The sequence below is a fragment of the Rhinatrema bivittatum genome, chromosome 3 (genome assembly GCF_901001135.1).
Source record: "Rhinatrema bivittatum chromosome 3, aRhiBiv1.1, whole genome shotgun sequence".
NCBI lineage: Eukaryota > Metazoa > Chordata > Amphibia > Gymnophiona > Rhinatrematidae > Rhinatrema > Rhinatrema bivittatum.
In genome coordinates, this window is record NC_042617.1 from 275364949 (window position 1) to 275386376 (window position 21428).

At 46.5% G+C, this 21428-nt stretch overlaps 1 long non-coding RNA gene across 1 annotated transcript; it reads right to left on the minus strand.

Moving 5' to 3' along the window:
• Positions 1 to 2726: 2726 nt before the first annotated feature.
• Positions 2727 to 20842, minus strand: LOC115087469. Its single transcript, XR_003855530.1, has 4 exons — positions 20770 to 20842; positions 10675 to 10795; positions 9859 to 10030; positions 2727 to 3307 (listed from the first exon to the last, which is right to left on the minus strand). It is a non-coding gene; the product is annotated as an uncharacterized LOC115087469 (long non-coding RNA).
• Between the last annotated feature and the right edge of the window lie 586 nt (positions 20843 to 21428).

Genomic DNA, 21428 nt, shown 5'->3' on the forward strand with positions numbered 1-21428 from the left:
GCGTAACATTTAGTCTGGTTCCTTGTTCCGATACTAAGAGGGAGGAACAACAGGAAGCAGCATGAAAAAAAAAAATATCTTGACAGTTGTCAGGTTAGGAAAAAGGACGCTCAATTTACGAGTTATCCGTTTTCCTAAGCCACGCACAGCCTCATCTCCTGGGCACCCAATGCCATGGACGTGGCTAGGGACGCACAATTGATCCCTAGTGCGTCCTTTTTAACAGCAGCCCATTTCCCTGTTGCATCAGACGCCCAGGAGAGGGGATGTGCATATGCTGGAAAATGTGCGCCCAGTTCGGACTCATGTTTGTTCGTGCTTGATATTGCATCGCCCCCCGCAACTGAACTGTGCTGTTGGATTTTTTAAATAAATAATGCCTGTTACTGTAACATTCAATGCTCCAATGAATGGAGTGTTAGAGAGCAGTAAACATGAGGTGGAAGCCTGAAAAAAAAAGAGAATTAAAATGTATGGGTTTGGGTATTTATGAAATGTAAATGTGGACGTTTATTTTCCAGCTTAAGGAGTTCTTAGAGGATGGTGAAAAAAACCCCACAACATCCCTCCAGTGCTTTTTTGGTCTTTTAAGGCTGGTTACATTTTTTTCAGTCAATTCCCAGACTTTGTCACTGCAGCTTTTCTTCTGATTGGGTGCTGCTGCTGCTGCTGGTCCCAAACCACCCAGCTCATATTCATTTTCAGCTCTCCACCGTTCCTCCTGATCTAATACCCTTCTCACCAGTAAAGGGCCTCCCTCCAACTACAATGCAATTTGATCCACGCGGTTTAGAGAGAATCTGCAAAGAAGCCCATGCTCCTCCCACTTTGCTCTGCCAGACCCGCGGTCTCCTCCAGCACCGCCCCCGCCCCCTCCCCCTCCCCCTCCGCAAACAGCTGATGGCTTCTTGCACTGCACCCGGAGACTGACCCCGCGACCAGAAAGAATGCGTGCACCTTGCGAGCAAAGTGGCAGTCGATTAGGCACTGGGGGGGCCGCCCTTTCTGCTAAAGCCAATAAGCCCAATGGTCACTTAGGAGGTGGGGGCGGTGTTAACAGAAGGCCTGGGTTTAATAGAGCCCTCCCTGCCCGGCCGGGAAAGCCCTGGAAGGGGGCCAGCGAGTTAATCATTTACCAGCGGGAATTTCTGTTCTGGCACTTCAGAGCACAATAGTGCTCGGCTCTGGATGGCTTTTATTACACCCATCCACGGCGATAAGCTGAGGTGGCAGCTGGCCGTCAGCTTAAGCGAGGGGCAGGATCCGGGCTTCCAGTGCACCTGATTATCAGCTGCACAAACAGAGCCTGGGCGGCCATGTGTTTATACAAAGGGCTTGTAGCAGCCAGCCTTGTTTGATCAGTAACTGGGAGCCTATCCGTTGCATCAAGTGGACCGGACCTCAGCCCAGCCGCAAAGCAATGAGGCTGATGTAATGAGCTGGGCTAACGCTATAGCATGGCTTTTAACCTGCGTTAGAGAGTGTGGATTTTTCAGCTCTAAAATAACATATATATAGTAACATGGTGAATGACGGCTGATAAATGCGTCATCTAGTCTGTCCAGCAAGTCTTTTTTTTTTTTTTTTTTTTAATTGTTAAGGGTTGTAGCAACTGCTGCTCCCTGCAGGCTATCCCTAACAGGGCCGGGAGGAGGTTTTTTGCTGCCCCTGTGCTAACAATTACTATGCTGCCCTCCCCCCACCATTCCTTCCTTCATTCTCTGTGCCGGACCCATCAAAAAAATACCCAGATCCCTTCAGTGATACAAACCTTAAAAACTGACACCATCCTCCCCACCCCCAGAACTCATAGCTGGTGTAAGAGTATTAGGTGCCCTAGACAAATCTTATTGCTTGCACAACACCCCCAACTCCATTCCACACACACAGCTAAAAAGTTATGTATTTATATTATAAAGGAAAATTATCAAAGTACGGTATTCTGAGGTAAAAATACTACTTACATTATATTTACATGCACTGCTGTGATGCCAACTAGAAGTCCCAGCAAAAAAGACATTTGGTACACATATGGTATTAGGCTTATTGTGATGTGTGTTGGGTGTGGGCTTGACCCTCTGAAAGCCCGAATACACTAATACACTTCCTATTAGAAAAATGCTTCACCTCAGTCACACATGCAGAACATAAACAGACCCTCACCAAATACAGACTAGAGCAACCATAAAGTAGAAATACAAGCGCACAGATAAAAATTGAACTGGAAACTGCAAGAAGGACTCTCTATGCAGTGCAACAATGAAAAACAGAACCATCACCATTCCTGAAACATCAAACAATAAAATCAAGAAATAAAATAAATGCATAATCATAATACTAAAAACATACTAATAATGTTTACAAACTGATGCATAAAAGATCAAATAATTAAAAACTCATATACAAGTTTTTCTAAATGTCCCAAACACCAATAAAATATTTCAAAACAGCGGACACATCAAATAACACCTGAAAAATGAAACTAAAAATTTCCAAATGCCCTGAAATTGTCATGGATTATCAGGCAGAGAGTAACTGGGGTGGTTTGTACACACATGCTCCCTCATACACACACATGCTTTCGCTCACTTTTCCACACACAAGCACACATGCTCTCTCACTTTTCCACACACAAGCACACATGCTCTCTCTCCCTCTCCCACGCACAAACACATGCTCTCTCACTTTTCCACACACAAGCACACATGCTCTCTCCCTCTCCCACGCACAAGCACACATGCTCTCTCTTACTGCCTCACACATACGCACACATGCTCTCTCTCATTCACTTCCCTTGACTTAGCAGGCAGCAGCAGCAGCAGCAGCAGAGTCTCCTTCAGCCCCCGTGGCTAAGGGAACAAATTCCGGCCACGGAGCACTGGATTCTTCAGGCAGAGAGCACTCCTCTTCCTCCTCAACAGCTCAGCCAAAATTGACGGTGTGGTCAGCGCAGCTTTAGTAAGTGGAAAAGCAGCGCAGCCCAGCTGGCAACACTGCTGATTCTGGCGGAGCCGCGCTGCTTCTCTATTTACTAATTTCGGCGGGGCCGTGCTGCTTTTTCTTGACTGCTTGGACATCTTTCTTCTGCCGCCGATGGGATCGGGTCTACCGCCGGCACTACAGATGCTCTTCTTCCACCGCCGGCACCACAGGCCTCCTCATCTGTTGCCAGTTGGATCGGGTTCACCGGCGGTACCACGGACCTCCATCCGCCGCTGGTGGGATTGGGTCCACCAGCGGCAGCACAGGCCTCTCCTTGGTCCTGCCGCCCCACCGGGTGTGCCACCGAGGCTGATCCCCAAGCTTTCTGTAAAAAAAATGTAAGCTTTTGGAGTAATAGTAAACGTACCCTCCATTTGTTTATTTCCATTCTCTAGCCAATAAGGTAGGGATGTGCAGAGGAAAAATATTCGTTTTTTTGTTTTTTTTCAGTTTGTTTTCTGGAGTTATTCTTCCCACGAATTTTGTGATTCGATTTTTGTGAGAAAAAATCGAATCAAACAATAACTACCCCACCCCCACCTGAAAAAACAGCCAAAAATAAAAAATGGGGGCTCCCACCCACCTGGAAAAATGCCGAGGCCAGGATCCCGCCGGTCCCCACTTACCTGGTCTGGCGGGGATCCTCCAGTGAGGCCTAGGCCCAGGCTGAAGCCTCGGCCTTGCATTCGCCAAGGTCGTGGCAAGTGCCCTTGGGCTACTCAAGGCCAGGGGCCTGACGGTGAGACACGGACAGGAAGTTGGGTCCCGATGCCGGGTCCTTGGCCCAGACCCTGGTCTGATGCCACGACTCGGCCTAGAGGCTGGGTCCAGATGCCCGGGCCTCAGCCTAGACTGGAGCCTGGACCCAGGCCTGCACATCCGTACAGTAGGGATCCTTTATGTTTGTCCCACAACGTTTTGAATTTCCATTACTGTTCTTGTCTTAACCACCTCTTCCAGGAGAGCATTCCATGCATCCACCACTCTTTCCTTGAAGAAATATTTCCTGACATTGTACTTGAGTCTTCCCTTTTGTGACCCCTAGTTTTGCAGCTTCATTTCCTTTGGAAAAGATTTGATTTTTGTGCATCATTTATTCCTTTCAGCTATTTGATGGTCTGTATCATGTCTCTCCTGTCTCTTCTCTCGTCCAGGGTGTACATATTAAGATCCTTCAGTCTCATCTCAAATGGCTTCCTGTACAGGCTCCACACCATTCTGTTTGTCTTTTTCTGGATCATTTCCATTCTGTCCTCATCCTGTTTGAGATGAGGTCTCCAGAATGGAACACAGTATCCCAGGTGAGGCCACACCAAGGATCTGTACAGCGGCATTATCACCTCTTTTTTTTTTCCTGCTGGTTACACATCTTTTTGATGCATCCCAGCATTCCTCTGGCCTTAGCCGCTGCCTTGTCACCTTCAGATCAGACATTATCATCCCAAGGTCTCTCTTCTTCAGTTTATTGTATCAAACTTTTGCCCCCCCTAACACATACAAGTTTTTTGGACTGCATGACTCTGCGCTTCTTGGCATTGAATCCCAACTGCCAAACTTTTGACCACTTCTCCAGCTTTTCTGTTTTGTTATTATTTCATTTATTTATTTATATTCCACGTTTCAGCCCTTCAAAGTGGATTACATTCAGGTACTGGCGGTATTTCCCTATCCCCAGAGGGCTCACAATCTGTTTGTTCCTGAGGCAATGGAGGATGAAGTGATTTGCCTAAAGTCACAAGGGGTGGCAGTGGGATTTGAACCCTGGCTTCTTTGGTTTGTAGCCTGCTGCTCTAATCACTAGGCTAACTCCTCCACTATTTGGATTTATCACCCACTTTTTTGAATAAGAAATTCATTCAAAGTGGTTTACAATATATTAGAAATAGTAGCATATGAGCAAAGGTTATTTGGCATCTTTACAAACAGAAAGTGTACAACAAGTTTACATAACAGCAAAAGCATTTCAGCTTGACAATAAAAATGTGTACTTTGGGACTAAAAACTTTAGATTAAAGATAAAAAAAAAAGATTTTCAGAAAATTAATTTAAACTTTTCTTTTTAACCTTGCTTATTTTAGTTGAGTTATCTACTTTGTTTTATTTTTATTTTAATGTATAATTTGTCTTTTAATGTTGTTTTGTTTTATAATTTTTTTAATTAATTTGATTTTTTTAATCAATTATATGATTTGTTTGCTATTTTAAGATTGTTCGTTATCTGTTGGAAAATATATTTTATGAATGTTGTACGTCATCTAGGTCTTTTAGAGTTAGGCGATTCATAAATTTTTAATAAATATAAATGTTAATGTAGATTAAGAGATACTAAGATCTACGACGATCAGTACAAATAATTAGAGATTTATTCTTATAGTAACTATTACTGCAGCAAAGTGTTTATAACATCATGTTTAGGCTTTCTAGATGATGTCAGGCAATGTGCATAGTCACTTAGAATCTTTTGAGTCTGATATCAAAAGCCTGAGAGAAGAGTCAAGCTTTCATATGCTTCTCAGAGTATTTTCTGAGATGAAGTTCCCCATGGCAGGTGCAGCTTCCGAGAAGGATCCGTTGTGGGTGTCTTGTCTTTTGATTTCTTTTGCAATGAAATTCACATCAAGGATCCGAGTGAGGGTCTTAATGGTTTAGAAGGCATGATTACAGATAGCCTTTCGCTCAGGTAGATAGGTCCTTCTCTCCTCTTACAGCCTTGAACATCAGTGTCCTCATTTTGAATTTTGTTCTGTATGGTAAAGGTAACCAATGTCATTTCTGTAGGAAGGATGTGATGTGGTCATGCAAATTGGGTGAGTACTTTTGCGCCTGTGGTCCCTGCCAGCTTCCAAGTTATCAAAGGAAACTCTGATTGGAGTCTCCCTATGAAAACTGGCTTGCAGGTATGTAGATACTTTGTACCGGTGGACCTGCAAGTTCTCCATGGAGTTTGAAATTAAAAAATTTCAAATTTGCATGCTGGCCCTTACAGGTCAGCATGAGAATTTAAGCAAGAAATAGCCTCTGACCTCAGAAGGTCTTTACAATATGTGATTTATATGTTGGAGAAAATGGAAATAATACTACAGATCATGAATAAGAACCACATAGAAATGACGGGGGAGGACTTGTACAGAAAAATATACAGAAAAATCAAGTTTCAATCTGATGAAAACCCTATGAATTGGTAACATGTCTAACTGGAAGCTGAAATGTCTAATTTCAGAAGTCTGATATTGCTGGTATTCAATGCATAATAGATGCATTTGACCCTTTACCACCTTAATGATTACTTTTGAATGAAAATCAGTCTAGTGCATTTACATTTGTAAAAATGAAACAGAAAACATGTCATGCAAGAGATGGCAACATTCAGCACCTCTTGCATACATAACAAATGTTTCCAAGATCATAGTAAAAAGGAGATCTGTTGTCAACTGAAGACATAATTCTGTTTATTGCAGCAGGCAGCAGCAATTTTATTCTGCAAACACATAAAACGTTGAAGTTCTCAAGAACTTATGTAAATGTTTTAATAAGAATACAACCAAGAGGGCACAATTTTGTTTGGTTGTTATGCCAGAGATAACTGTAGACCAGGTCACCTCTCATTCTTTTCACTCCTTCAGGCGTGTCCACTCTGTTGCAGATCTTAGCGTCACCTGCAAAAAGACAAATTTTACCTTCTAATCCCTCCGCAATGTCACTAACAAAGGTTTTGAACAGACCCAGTCACAGAACCGATCCTTGTGGCACTCTTTTCTTTAGAATAGGTTCCATTTACCACTACTTGCCAGCATCTGTCAGCCAGCCAATTCCACTACCTTGAGATCCACTTCCAGGCTTCTCATTTTATTTATGAGCCTTCTCTCTGCAGGACCGCATCAAAAGCTGTGCTGAAATCCAACTAAGCCATATCAAGTGTTCTTCTTTGGTCCAATTCTCTAGTCACCCAATCAAAGAAATTGTTGTGTTTCGCGGCCGTGGACGGCCACGACCGCAGTCCCCCTACCTTGCCCGCGGCGGCAGCCTCTAAAGAAACCCCCGAGTCTGTGCCCGTTGCTCCGGCACGGGTCCCCGGGATGGCCGCCGGGTGGGGAGCCGTCCCTTCTCCTGCCTCGCGGCGTCCTGCAGTCTTTCCTCCGTGCAGGAAATCCAAGATGGCCGCCACCATCTTTAGGTGCGAGGCCGCACCTCCTCTCCAGATTTAAAGGGACCAGGCCCCCTTAACTACTTACAGCTGTTTTCTATGAGCCTGAGCAGAGGAAGTATAAAGGGAGGCTTCCTCTGCTCATTCTTTGAGTTGGCAACGTCTCTTGTAGCGCTGTTTAAGTCTGCTTGCTTCAGTGAGTCTTCTTGCACTTTGGATCCTTGTTCCTGGTTCCTGTCTCGTCTTGGTGTTCCTGGTGTGTGACTTCGGATCGGCTAGCGGTGATTCCTGGTGTGTGACTTCGGACTGGCAAGCAGTGATCCCTTGGTGCAAGACCTCAGACTGTTAAGCAACGACCCTCTGGCACTTGACCTCGGACTTCCTCTGGACCAGCGGCCCGGGTCCCTACGGGCTCCTCTCGAGGGGACCGCGGGCTTCCAGGGGTGAAGCTCCAGTTAGCTCTTGCACCGTCCTCGACTCCTTGACCTCTCAAAGGTCCACCTAAGTCCCAGCGGCCCAGGTCTCTACGGGCTCCTCCCGGGGAGACTGCGGGCTTCCAGTAGCGAAGACTCCATCCCTCTCCTTGACGTCTCGACCCTTTGTCTGCCTCCACAGTTGCCTCAGTCTCCAGTGCAGAGGGTCAGCTGGTCACTTCTTCTGTTCTGCCGCGCCACCCGACGGGAGAACCTATGAATCCACTTCCTAGGTATTCCATCCTCCTGTCGGTCCAAGGGTTCACAAGCCTGAGCATAACAGAAATCAATCTGATTCGTTTGACAGGGCCTTCCTCTGATAAAACCTGGGCATAACAGATTGCCAAGTCCATGGTCCCGGCGGAGGCATCTGCCTGCCAGGCCATTCCTGAAATGACCCAGCGTCTGAAGGATCAGCGAAAGACCCTGGATGCCCTTGTCTCTGCAGTGGAGGGCTTGAACCAACGCGTCGAGGCGTTGGGGCCCATGAACCCCACTCTGCCGTACCCGCCCGTGGCTCCAGTGGGCCGATCTACGCAGCAGGGCCCCGTGCAGGTCACTATGGGCGATCTTGGGCAGGTAATTCCTACGCAACTCCCGGCGCCCTCTTGATACGCCGGAGACGCGAAGTTGTGTAGGGGATTCTTCAGCCAGTGCCAGGTCCGTTTTCCGAACGACTTGGTCAAGACTAGTTATATTATGACCTTGCTCGACGGGAGACCCTTGATCTGGGCCTCTCACCTATGGGAGAGAAGAGACCCGGTGTTTGGAAGTCTGGATCAATTTTTGTCCGCCTTTCGGCAAACATTTGATGAGCCTGTCAGCAAATCCATTGCTGTTTCAGAACTACTCCAGTTGCGACAGGGTACTCGGAGAGTGGCCGAGTACCCAACAGAATTCCGTACATTGGCCGCAAAGTTAAACTGGAGGGAGGATTGCCTCCACGGAATCTTCCTGGAGGGGCTATATATAAATACATAAAACAAACACCAATTAAAAATACAATATAAATAAACATGAAACAGGGACCTTCCTGTGCCTTGTTCTTGTTTGTATCTAGCTTGTTCTTGTTCTGTTCAGCCCTTATTTGGCCCTAATATTGTGGCCGCTTGGTTCCTGTTTGTTCAGTATCAGACTAGTGAGCACTCTTTAGTTACTTTCTCAGTTCTAACAGCCCTGGCTGCCCCTGGGTGCCTTTTAGTTCTCGAATGTGTGTATTTTAACTGCTGTTAATGAATTATTGTATTTTCTTGCTCTTATTTTCACTGTAAACCGTTGCGAAGGTTTTACTGATGTGACGGTATATAAAAAAAACAAAAAAAAAACTAGAAACTAAACTAGAAAACCAGTTAGATTTACCCCTTCCCAGCAGGCTTCACCCAAACCATAATCCCCTGCTGTCTGAGGCTTAAGGTGGACTGGACCAGATCTCTGGATCCGGTCCTTTAAGGTCTTCTGGGGTTTTCTTGTTTATAGCCCTTCACACTACCCTACTCTATCTGGTCCTTCTCCTGTGTCTTCCTTAGTGAAAACTGAAGTACTTAACAGAAATATTATTTCTTCATCTTTCTCCATTCCGTGCTCCATGCCTCCTTTCAGTCTTACAAAGCCTCCTCTGGTCCTCCTCCTGTCCCTGATGTATCTGAAAAAATTGTCACACATGCTTCACCTCTTTGGTCATCTTTTCTTCTGCTGGAGCTGTCACTATCCTGATTTCTTTCTCTTTCAGCTTCACCAGATATTCGTTCCCGTGGGCCTCTTTTCGTGTTCCTTTGCACTTTTTGAATGTCAATCGTTTTGCCTTTATTTTCTCAGCCACCACCTTGGAAAACCACATCGGTTTCCTTTTTTTTTCGTTCTTCTTTACGTAAAGGTTTGTCGCCTTTGTCAGTGCTCTTTCTAATTTGGCCCATTGTTCCACTTCACTGTGGCGTCCATAGAGTGCTGGTGCACCTTCTTAACAAAACTTTATGGATGCGGCATTTTTGAACCCCTGATGCAGAGCCTGCCTTGTCTCGAAACATAACGTTATGTCGGGTTGGGTTTTTCTTTAAAGAACTCAGTTACAAGGGAAGTTATTGCTTTTATTTGCAATACAAAATTTAAAAAATTGGACTGTAGACCGATGAAGGTGTTATGATGGTCTTTTATATCCTTTGAGATGTCATTCTAACAAGAAATATATATTTTTCGTTGAATGCTCGAACTATGAGCAGATTAAACCAGGAATTGGTGCATGGTCCTTCCATTACCACTTACCTTTTGTTGCTTTTTTTTTTTTTTTAATATTTCCAGACTCCCCCTTTGCCCTGGGGTTCTGCCAGTCTGGACCCGAGCAGATTGATGTTTTGGAAATAGGATGAAAAAGCCCAGGCACGCTTTTCTACTCTTCCTGTAGCATGGATTTGCAGTTGTATGGCATGCCGATAACCTGTGAGTAAAAAAAAACAAAAACACACTTTTTTTTTTTTTTAATTCCTGGTGAAGGAGTTCAATTTTATGGACGATCGAAGGATGAGAAAACCTGAAACCCTTTGATTAACACTGCCAGCAGTGACACGCATTGAAGTGCACAGCCATCTTGAATGTACTAACATTTGAAACGCAATGGCATGCACTACGCAATTACGTACTTACGCACTGACATTCGGTGAAGCACACCACCATTTTGTAATGATAATTTGTATTGTATTAATACGATTGCTGCTATAAAATGTCTAACCCGTCAATTAAATGACGAAACAATAAGTCTGATTATAAGCTACACCTACTTGAAAACCACGCTAGAAAATGCTTGTTCAGCAGGTTGTAGAACGCATGTGTACAAGATAAGAAATGTAGAATGTATAAGAGCCGGCTCCTGAGGGGGCGTGGCATGCAGTTGTACTAAGCCTTTGCCTTAGCTGCATCTTGCTGGCAATAAAAGTCTATCTTTACGGATCAGTTGTCTGGGCCTCTTTTCTGACTAAAAATTAGACGGTTACATTGGCGAGCCAGCCAGGAGGTACCGGGGACGCTATTTTAGCCCCCCAGTTGGTTCGGTAGTTTGGCAGCGGAGCGATCCCCCAGACTTACTTGGTGAGTGGCCACCGCTGAGTTCAGCGATCAGGTTTCTGCGGGGACCATTCCGCAGGACATCTCCCGAGACCTCTGGGCTGGTGATTCGGGAAGAAGGCTTTTTGGACGATCGGAAGAACTTTTCAGGCAAGTATTATGGGAAAAAGAAATGAGATAAGAAATAAGATAAGAAACAAGAATTAGAGACAAGTACAGCTAAATTACCAGCCGATCCGTTATTAAGAAGGATCGAGGGAGTCTTCCGCGCGGTGGCTAGTAGGAATCCTGCTCTGAAGACCCCGCGATAGTGAAAAAAAAAAAAAATTTTATTACAGTTAGTTTGGGAACAGGTTTCTTGTTGTGTGAAAGAGAATGAATGGCCTCGCAGTTCTAGGCCGGGCAACCGCGTTCTAGTCGAGGTGAGTGTGATCCTTTTGTGTCTGGTGGATACGGACCCCTTACCTATCCGCTATCCCTTCCCTCCTTTGTCTGTGCCTCTATCCTAAGATGGGTGGGGGAGGTTCTACTCCACTAAAAGCCATGACAGAGCACTTCAGTGAAGCGTTCGATAGGCATGCATGCACAAAGCCGGGCATGATTCAGCGGTGTGTGCATAGGTGGCCAAGCTTATGTGTTAACTGGCCACCGAAAGGAACCTTTGATTTCCCAACGGCATCGAGGGTCCGAATCATAGTAACAACAGAAGGCAAGCCAGGACATCCCGATGATATTCCGTATATTAATGCCTGGATTGCAGTCATTCTGGATCCACCGTCATGGGCACGAAAATTAGTGGAAGGGGCCGCCCTTGTAATGGTGGCGCACATACAAAAAACGAGTAGCCGGAAGTCCCCAAACCGGAAGAGAAAGGAGAGGCCGGCCATCTTGAATTCGGATGATGACACGTCATCGGCGGCGGCTATATTTGTAGTACAAAAAGGTGATGCAAGTCAAGAAAAAATAGTTAAACCGCTGCCGCCCGCAGCGGAGCCCATATTAACAGATGAACCAGAAATTCCGGCGCCGCCGCCATATGTTCCAATCTACCCACCATTGCCACCATTACAACCACTCCCGGCTTATGAACAAGCCGATTCAGTACCTAGTACATCTCAGGAAACAAAAGAAGAATTAAAAGCGGCCAAAGTCGAAAGAGAGGCGGAACCTTCCGTTTCAGACGGCACCCGGAGCAAAACGCAAGCCGCAAGTCTACAGCTACCAATTAGAGAAACTGCAACTGTAGTGCCGGTGACACCTACGGAAGATAATGAATATCGCACTACACAAACTATAAAGTTATTTACATATGTGCCTTTCACATCCAGTGATCTTTTCAATTGGAAACAACTTGTCCCCTCATATGCCGAAAAGCCAGAGCAAATGATTGATTTCCTATCCGGAATTATTACCGCTCATAATCCTAATTGGGCAGATGTTCGTCATCTAACCTCTATCCTCTTTACTACCGAACAACGACGACAAATACAACAAAACATGGAAGAAGCAGCCAGAGAAGGAGCCGGGTCAGACGGCGACCCAGAGGAAGCAGTGAGAAATCTGGCTCCACTGACAGACTCCCACTGGGATTACCAGACCACCGGAGGACGAGAGCGCATTGCTGCCTACCAAAGAGCCTTTCTAGAAGCTTTAAAGAAAGGGAAAAAGAAAATTGTTAACATGAGTAAGATACAGGATGTGCTACAGAAAAAAGATGAAACTCCCGGAGATTTCCTTGAGCGTTTAATGGATTCGTATCGCAAATACAGCCCGTTTGATCCAGAAGATTCGAAAAATCATTCTATCATAGTCATGAGTTTTGTAGGACAGTCATACCCTGACATACATCGGAAACTCCAGAAAACAGAAGCATTTGAGGGAATGACTATTAGTCAATTGAAAATCATGGCAGATAAAGTTTATGGGAACAGAGAAATTGAAGAAGAGAAGAAGGATAAAAAAGAAAGTGGTAGAAGGATGAGAGAAAGTGTTAGCCTGTTAGCTGCAGCTATGGAAGAGACCAATTTTGGTAACCAAGCCAGGTATTACCAAGGGTATCCTGGATACAGAGGCAGATCGCCATTTAGGGCACTGCATAGAGGAAGGTCGTTCAGAGGAGGATCGTTCAGAGGAGGAAGAGTGCCTCTAGGGGCAAATCAATGCGCATACTGTAAACAAGAAGGACATTGGAAGTCTGATTGTCCGGAGACCGAATTACCGAGGGGAGAAGGATCTGGCCATTCAAAATCCCAAGAGACTGAGTGGCAAATGGCATTGGGCGAAATGTCGGAGGATGAGAGTGATGATATAGGTCAGGACTCTTGACTAGGCAAGGAAATCCTTCCCCTTGACCCTCTAGTAGAGATAAAGGTTGGAACAAAAACATTTAAAGGACTATTGGATTCTGGAGCACAGCGATCCGTCATGACAACTGCAATAACTGTTCCTACATCTAAAAGTATTTCCATCGTGGGGGCCTCTGGCAAACCGCTAGCAGCCCCTATCCTTCAAAATAGACAGGTTCAAGTAGGAGGACAAATAGTAACTCACCAATTCCTTTATGTTCCAGGGTGTCCAGTGCCATTAATTGGTAGAGATCTTCTTTGCAAACTAAGAGCAAATTTGCAATTCGAATCAAATGGTGAAATCAAAGCTTCTTTTGCTGATAATCCAGTTTCTTTAATTTGTCCTCTCCAAGAAGAATGGAGACTACACCTGCCTGTTATTGAAAAACCTATTGAGCATCGCTACGCAGCACACACCCCTCTTAATGAAAAGCGAAGGATGTTAATGGAAAGTGTACCCCAGGTATGGTCTGAAAACAACCCAGGAGGACTAGCCACCGACGCCACTCCTATATGGATTGAAATGAAAGAAAATGCACAGGTCATAAACCAACCTCAATACATCATCCCTTACATGGCTAGGCAAGGAATACAAGTACATCTGCAGAGACTATTCGACCTGAGTATTCTGCGGTGTATTCGATCTGCTTGGAACACCCCTTTATTACCAGTCAAGAAGCCAGGAACCAACGATTATCGACCAGTACAAGATTTAAGAAAAGTAAACAATCAAGTGGCAGATCTGATAGCCCTTGTGCCTAATCCATATTCAATCCTGGCTCAAGTTTCTCCAAAATCCAAATGGTATAGTGTTATTGATCTCAAAGACACTTTTTTCTCCGTTCCAATAGCGGAGGAATGCCAGAAAATCTTTGCATTTACCTGGGAGAATGCTCATACTGGGATAAAACAACAGTATACATGGACTCAGTTGCCCCAAGGATTCAAGCATTCACCTACTTTGTTTGGGGAACAGTTGGCCAAAGACTTAAGAAGATACGAAGAGATACATGGGCCAGTTGTACAATATGTAGATGATCTTCTGCTCTTTAGAGAAACTTATCGTGATTGTGCACAAGCAACCCATTACTTATTAAAGACTTTGTACTTGAAAGGGTACCGTGCAAGTAAAAAGAAGGCGCAAATCTGTGAACTAGAAGTGGAGTATTTGGGCTTTCAAATACGTGAGGGCACTCGTTGTCTTGGAATTTCCCGGACCAGCGCTATAAGAGCTCAACCTACACCGACCTGTAAGAAAGAACTTCGTGCATTCCTAGGACCTGCAGGATACTGTAGACTTTGGATTGCCAACTACGCAATTCTGGCTCAACCATTATATGATAAGCTACGAGGAAAAGAATCGGAATCTCATCCCTTCCAGTGGGAGGGACATGAACTAGCAAGTCTACATCAAATGAAAGAAGCCCTGATCTCACCCCCTGCTCTGGGGCTACCTGATGTAACAAAACCATTTCATCTGTTCATTGATGAGAAAAAAGGCATGGCCATTGGAGTATTGACTCAAACTCTAGGATCATGGGAACGACCGGTTGCATATTTGTCAAAAGGAATGGACAATGTTGCTAAAGGATGGCCCGGCTGCCTTCGAAGCATTGCTGCTGCATGCTTACTAATCCCCAAAGCTGTTAAGCTAACATTTGGACAGATTCTGCAAATAACAACTCCACATACTATTCAAGGACTACTTGAAACTCATGGACCAAAATGGATGACAAATTCACGTCTTGTTAAATATCAAGCTCTGTTATGTGAAACTCCTGAAATTCAAATACAAGACAGTAAAAATTTGAATCCAGCTACTCTGATGCCAGCCCCTGAACCAGTAAACCACAATTGTGAAGAAGTCATGGCTACAGTACATTCCAGTCGACCTGATCTGAGAGATCAACCTTGGCAAGGTGCGTGGACTTTATTCACTGATGGAAGTAGCCAAGTTATAAATGGAGTACGAGTTGCCGGGTATGCTGTAGTCTCAGAGGATGAGATCATTGAATTCGAACCTTTGCCTCCAGGCACATCTGCACAAAAAGCTGAACTAATTGCCCTCACTCGAGCTTTGCAAATAGCAGAAGGACAAGTTGTGAATATTTACACAGACTCTAAATATGCTTTCCTTACCATTCAAGTGCATGGGGCTTTATACAAGGAGCGAGGATTTCTAACAGCAGAAGGAAAACAATTAACTAATGCACCAGAAGTACATGAATTACTAAATGCGGTCTGGCTACCTCGCAAAGTGGCTGTGATGCACTGCAAAGCCCATACAAAAAGATCTGATCCTATAGCGCAAGGAAATCAAAGAGCAGACCGCGCTGCAAAAGCGGCAGCACAGGAATCATTTAAAGCCAAAACGACAACATGCCCACTCTTACAATTTCCAGGTGAAGTACCTATCTATACAACAGAAGAGAATGAATGGGCACAATGTGAAAATTTCCATCAGCAGAATGGATGGTGGATCATACAAGATGGAAGAATATGGATACCTGAAACCATTGCTTGGACAGTTGTTAAAGAAGCACATAATAATACACACCTTGGACGTGATTCATTGGCAAAACTCCTGCAAAAAATGTACTACATTAATAGAATCACTCAATTGGCAAAACAGGCAAGTAATCAGTGTGTTACATGTGCAAGGAACAATCCTCGGAATGGACCTGGCCCTGCACCCGGCCATGTTCTCAGAGGAACTATACCATTTCAGGTCTGTCAGATTGATTTCACTCACATGATTCCGTCAAAAGGCTACAAAGCTATGTTGGTAGCAGTATGTACTTATACTGGATGGATCAAAGCTGTACCTACGCGAACAGAAACCACAAGGGAGGTCGTTTCTCTACTTCTGAATCAGATTTTACCACGATATGATTGCCAAGACAGATCAATTCAGACAATGGTCCAGCTTTCACCAGTGAAGTGACTCAGCACCTTAGTAAGATTCTTGGCCTCAAATGGCATCTACATTGCACCTGGAGACCACAAAGCAGTGGAGCAGTTGAACGGGCTAACAGAACTTTGAAAAGTCACTTAGCCAAACTATATCAGGAAACAAAAAGCAAATGGCCCGAGATCTTACCATTAGCATTGCTCCACATCAGATGCACTCCACGACAATCGGGACTCACTCCTTATGAAATGATGTATGCCAGACCACCGCCGCTGCCATCGTTCCCCGAGTCACTGCAGGTCCAAGGGGAAATGGCACTCAGCAAACAAATAAAAGGATTACATGATACCGTTGAAGCAATTCGCAAGTATACCTGTGAGACAGAGCCACTGATCTTAATCAATCCTATTCATCAATTCCAGGTAGAAGACTCTGTGTGGGTCAAGGAGTGGGATGAGTCTGACTTCCTTAAACCTCGATGGAAGGGACCATTCACTGTGCTGTTAACCACGCCCACCGCTGTTAAGGTATCTGGATGCCCCACCTGGATCCACTGGACCCGCGTCAAACCAGCCACCAACACTTGGCAGGTTTCTAGGACTGGAGACAACACCTTGAGATTTACCAGAAATACAGCAAGAGCTACTTAGAGTAAAAGATTAATGCAGTCCTAAGAACTTTAATAACTTGTTTATTTTTCTCCTCCTTCACAGGCATTATAGCACATGATTTCAATACTCTGGAAGTGGGCCGTCGGTGCTCTCCTAGTTACCGCTCTGACTATCATATGCCCTTCTAACAGTGACTGGAAATGGTTCATCAATATCCTCTACATCATCATCTCTGCTCAACTATGGCTCATCTACTCCATTATCAGAGAGTCCTATGGTTCTTACTGATGCTCCTATTTGCCGTACCAGCATCCTCCCATACTTCACTCAGCCAGAATTGCACCGAATGTATCAAACAAGTGCGCACCACTACTGAAGATGGATACCAGCTGGTTTTCACAATCATTCATCAATCTCAACCACCACCGTCATGTGAAGAGAAACCTGCTTGTGCCTTAAATACCACCCAAGGACATCAGTCTATTCATCGATGTGTCCTCAACAACAAACTCATCTGCCATTCACCTAAGACACCCAAGTATTATAATATAACGCTCACCGCTGGACTGCCAAAAGCCTATACTTCTGATATCATACCAGAGGGAAAAGGAATATTATATTACATCAACTCAACGAAAGTCCTGATAGGGGGGTCACCCAGTGTCTTCCTTACCTTTGATGCATGCACCGCCATTGGCAGACATCCAAATGCGGTACATTGTGGATCGCAAGCATGGAAGAAAGCGTACACTTTCAATCATAAATATCTTTGTCCCTATGATCGATCTAGCAATCCTTCCCATTGGCTGCCATGTGCCGGTGATAAAGAGCTCTCCGGTTGGAATTTGGTGTGTGACTACACTGGAGGAGGATACCCAGGCTGCCCAGGAGTGGGCAGACTAATTAAAGGAACTGGGAACATTATCACTCTAGAATGGCCAGTCAGAACTGAAGGATCCCCTTGGCAAGATACTTGGGGCTTTGGGATTGATGGAACAGGAGGAGATCCCATGACCTACCTCACCATCACTCAGCGACGAGAAAAGCCATTTCCTATCGTTCACCAAACCACTGTGGTGGGATATCAATCTTTCTTCGATGAAATCTCCCAGATAAACGAGGAACTTAAGAAGCATGCCATCTCTCATCAAGCTAAAAACATGTTTATAAACCTAGCCGAAAACATAGCATTGTCTCTAGAAGTACAGAACTGCTTTGTCTGTGGTGGTACCAACATTGGAGAACAATGGCCATGGGAAGCCAAAGAGATTTTTCAGGCTGACCTGGATGCTATGAATACCACCACAACATACAACCGAAAACACAATCCTTATGAATGGGTTCTTCAAACCGATGTCATCGGAAGACAATGCTTATCACGGCAATTCTCCAAATTATATACGGTGCCTGTCGGAAATTCCCCATGCACAGGAGTACTTACTGTTACAAATAACAATCATACATGGTGGCAAACAGAAAATCAGACCATACCCACCCCATTTTGGACAGAGTCTACTTTGAATTCTACTTGGAAAGCAGCTGGTCAAAAAACGGCTTCATTCATAGCTCCTGATGGATACTACTTTGTATGTGGATTGCGAGCTTATGAACAATTACCTTCTAAATCAGCGGTTCTCAACCTGGGGGTCGCGACCCCGGCGGGGGTCGAACGACCACAACACAGGGGTCGCCTAAAGCAGGGTCCCCAACCACCGGTACCGGGCCGTTGGGGTTTTTTGCCGGTCCGCAGCTATTTTTTCTGCCAGTCGCGTTTTTTTGGGCTTGTTGGGCGGGACTTGTGCTCTGAATCAGGGCGGACTGTAACAGAGCACAAGTTGGGCGGGACTTGTGCTCTGTTACAATGATTGGCTGCTGCGATGAAGCCTGTCCATAGCAGGCGCACCCTATCCCTATATTGCAGCAGTAAGCCAATCAGAGCAGGAGCTGCAAGCCTTGTTGATGCATACGTCAGGAGCACATTTTGTGGGCAGACCCAGCCAGCACAGCATCGCACGTGGGCGGAACGGGAAGACCAGCAGCACAGCGTTGGAGAAAACCAGCAAAGGAATCCAGAGTGTGCAGCTACAGCCAGGTATCAGGAGGGAAGGAGTTAGTATGTTGGGAGAGGGTAATGAGTGTGTGGGGGCCGGGGATGTACTGGGGGGAATGAGTGTGTGGGGGCTGGGGATGTACTGGGGGGAATGAGTGTGTGGGGGGCCAGAAATGTGCTCGGAGAGGGTTAGGGAGGTGGGAATGAGTGTGTGGGGCCAGAGATGTGCTGGGAGGGGGGGGGGGAATGAGAGTGTGTGGGGCCAGAAATGTGCTGGGAGGGGGGGGGAATGAGAGTGTGTGGGCCAGAGATGTGCTGGGAGGGGGGGGAATGAGAGTGTGTGGGGCCAGAAATGTGCTGGGAGGGGGGGGGAATGAGAGTGTGTGGGGCCAGAGATGTGCTGGGAGGGGGGGGGGAATGAGAGTGTGTGGGGCCAGAAATGTGCTGGGAGGGGGGGGGGGAATGAGAGTGTGTGGGGCCAGAGATGTGCTGGGGGGGGGGGAATGAGAGTGTGGGGGGCCAGAAATGTGCTCGGAGAGGGTTAGGGAGGTGGGAATGAGTGTGGGGGGCCAGAGATGTGCTGGGGGGGGGGGGAATGAGAGTGTGTGGGGCCAGAGATGTGCTGGGGGGGGGGGAATGAGAGTGTGTGGGGCCAGAGATGTGCTGGTGGGGGGGTATGAGAGTGTGGGGGGCCAGAAATGTGCTCGGAGAGGGTTAGGGAGGTGGGAATGAGTGTGGGGGGCCAGAGATGTGCTGGGGGGGGGGGAATGAGAGTGTGTGGGGCCAGAGATGTGCTGGGGGGGGGGGGGGGAATGAGAGTGTGTGGGGCCAGAGATGTGCTGGGGGGGGGGGGGGGAATGAGAGTGTGTGGGGCCAGAGATGTGCTGTGGGGGGGGGGGGGAATGAGAGTGTGTGGGGCCAGAGATGTGCTGGGGGGGGGGGGGGAATGAGAGTGTGTGGGGCCAGAGATGTGCTGGGGGGGGGGGGGGGAATGAGAGTGTGTGGGGCCAGAGATGTGCTGGGGGGGGGGGGGGGGAATGAGAGTGTGTGGGGCCAGAGATGTGCTGGGGGGGGGGGGGGGAATGAGAGTGTGTGGGGCCAGAGATTTGCTTGGAGGGGGCTGGGGAGAGGGGTATGAGTATGTGAGGGCATTAACTGCTATAAAAAAATAAAATGTTTCAATCTCATGTGTTTTGGGCTTGTTTTTTTGGAAAAAAGTTCTTGTTCGTTCATGAAAACCTGGCAACACTGCCGGAGCCGCACGGGCAGGAAGGAGGAGGCGCTTCAGCTGCGTGCAGAAGAGGAGCAGCGGGCCGGGAAGACTAGGGCCGCTGCAGAGCCCATCCTGTGGCAACCCGTAAAGAAGAGGCCCAGAGGTAAGAGAGAGGTGTGTGCGAGTATGAGATGAGTTGAGAGACTGTGTGTGTTTGCAGAGACAGCATGTGAGAGCCTCTGTGTGTGTGAAAGAGACAGCATGTAAGAGTGAGAGCCTGTGCTTGAGCAAGGTAGCATGTGGGGGTGTGAGAGAGCCTGTGTGTGAGACTCAGACAGCCTGTGCCAGTGAGAGCCTGTGTATGTGTGTGTGAGAGAGAAATGCATGTGAGAATGAGAACCTGACTGTGTGTTTGAGGGAAGAAGACAGGTGGAGAGAAAAGAAATAGAAAAAAAGACAATATTAAAGGAAATGGCAAAAAATTAGAAAGGGAAGCAGATGTAAAAAAAAAAACATTTTATTTTTTTATAGCAGTTAATGCCCTCACATACTCATATCCCCCTCCCCACCCCCCTACAAGCAAATCTCTGGCCCCCACACTCTTTCCCCCCTCCCTAACCCCTCCTAGCACATCTCTGGTCCCCACACTCTCATTCCCCCCCCTCTGTAACCCCTCTGAGCACATCTATGGCTCCACACACACTGATTCCCCCCTCCCTAACCCCTCCTAGCACATCTCTGGCCCCCACATACTCATTCCTCTCTCCTCAGCCCCCTCCAAGCACATCTCTGGCCCCTCACACACATTCCCACCTCTCTAACCCCTCCGAGCACATCTCTGGCCCCCCACACGCTGATTCCCTCCTCCCAGCACATCTCTGGTCACCACACTCTCATTCCCCCCCTCCGTAACCCCTCCCAGCACATCTCTGGTCACCACACACTCATTCCCCCTCCCTACATCCTAATTCCTCCCCTCCTGCTACCTGGCTGTAGCTGCACACTCTGGATTCCTTTGCTGTTGCGCTCCAATGCCGTTCTGCTGCTCTTCCCGTTCCGCCCACGTGCGATGCGGTGCAGTGCTGGCTAGGTCTGCCCACAAAATGTGCTCCTGACGTGTGCATCAACAAGGCTTGCAGCTCCTGCTCTGATTGGCTTACTGCTGCAATATAGGGATAGGGTGCGCCTGCTATGGACAGGCTTCATCGCAGCAGCCAATCACTGTAACATGATTCAGAGCACAAGTCCCGCCCAACAAGCCCAAAAAAACACGACTGGCAGAAAAAATAGCCCAATTAAAAGCAACCCGCGAATCGGAAAAAAAAACCGCGAATGACTACAAAAAGAAGCCCAATCTCGCGGTAAATAAGCGAGGTTGGCAACACTGGTGCCAATAGCAGCAATCAGCGCCTCCCCAATAGCCACGTGGCAGCAGTGGCAGTAATTAGATTAATTGTTTGACTCAGCTGGAGGTGACAAAGTATGAAGTGGGATGTGAAATCAGCTTGATCTGGTGGAGAATTAGGATTGCTGTTACACATGAACTGTATTTGGCAAACATTATTAAAGGGAGCCAGGATAATCAATTGAAGGCTGCAGCTGAGGACTGATTCATTATGACTCATGTAGAAATTAGTGCATTTTC